The 1,088-nt window shown below is 38.1% G+C and overlaps 1 long non-coding RNA gene across 1 annotated transcript; it reads right to left on the minus strand.

Annotated features, from left to right (window-relative positions):
- Positions 1 to 276: 276 nt before the first annotated feature.
- Positions 277 to 971, minus strand: LOC111240218. Its single transcript, XR_002665922.1, has 3 exons — positions 903 to 971; positions 516 to 571; positions 277 to 393 (listed from the first exon to the last, which is right to left on the minus strand). It is a non-coding gene; the product is annotated as an uncharacterized LOC111240218 (long non-coding RNA).
- Positions 972 to 1,088: the final 117 nt, after the last annotated feature.

The following is a 1,088-nucleotide window of genomic DNA, read 5'->3' on the forward strand; positions in this document are numbered from 1 at the left end:
CCAGGTTTGTCTCGATGGGATGGAGCACTCTCTTAATGTATTTACTTTGTATTTCATTTTAAGTTTTTGGACTCACTCTTATTATTCCCTGCCGACCCCCTCACGCTCAAAGCTTTGAAAAACTATGGGTCACGTTTACCAGCCTGTGCCACTCTGTCCTATAAGAATATGCAGTACAGTAAGTGAGAGAGATTGGCATTACAACCTGTGGATTTGTGAGTGGGAATTTATGCCATTTATGTATGTCAAAACTTTTTTCTTACCTTAGTAAGTTTTCTTTTTGAGGTCTAAGGATGCCATCTGATTTTTGGGCAGCATTTGCAGATGCAGCTGCTGTGTCTTTGGATTCAAATTTATTACCCGTTTTCTTCGTTTCTGCAGGTAACTGTGCACCTGGAAAACAGATAATACTGTTTATCAGGCATCAGCGCTGTTTGACTTTATCAAATCAAAATACACGTCAATTTGATGGCATAGAAAGTGCAAAACAAGAACTACTAAACAATTCTGCTCACCTCTAGGAATTTTTGAGGACATTTTTCTTTCCGTGATGCCAGCAATGACAGGCCACCTGTAATGAAAAATAATATGTGTTTAAGTAACTTTAGAGTTAAGTCTAGTCTGGACATATTTTCAAACAGGTTCTGCCTATATGTATTCTAAAGATTCAATAGCTAAGTCATGGGTTGCCGATGCCTATATGTTTGCTGTTACGTGGATCAAAGAAACTGACAGACATTGAATTGAGTTTGGTGCCATTTTCTCAAATACAACATTCGGCAGGAACACAAAAACTAGCATAACACGCTCTTGTTAGACTGCCTTACGAGTAAGCTAAGCTAACATAACTGAAACATACTAATATGTGCTATATGGTACCGTAACACAACATCAATGCTTACCTCTACGGATACGGTAAATATGAGATTTGTCAACAGTCAACACTGAGCCGCACCAGTTTTAAAAACGTCCCGCCCTATGTGGTCATTTCCGGTCTGATTACGCCATTTCCTGTATAAATAAAGTACATTTACGATACCTGGGTCGTCAAATTAATGTATTTGTCAATTTAAAAACGTCATTTATAA

The sequence above is a fragment of the Seriola dumerili genome, unplaced genomic scaffold (genome assembly GCF_002260705.1).
Source record: "Seriola dumerili isolate Sdu_G_001 unplaced genomic scaffold, Sdu_1.0 BDQW01024070.1, whole genome shotgun sequence".
NCBI classification, from domain to species: domain Eukaryota; kingdom Metazoa; phylum Chordata; class Actinopteri; order Carangiformes; family Carangidae; genus Seriola; species Seriola dumerili.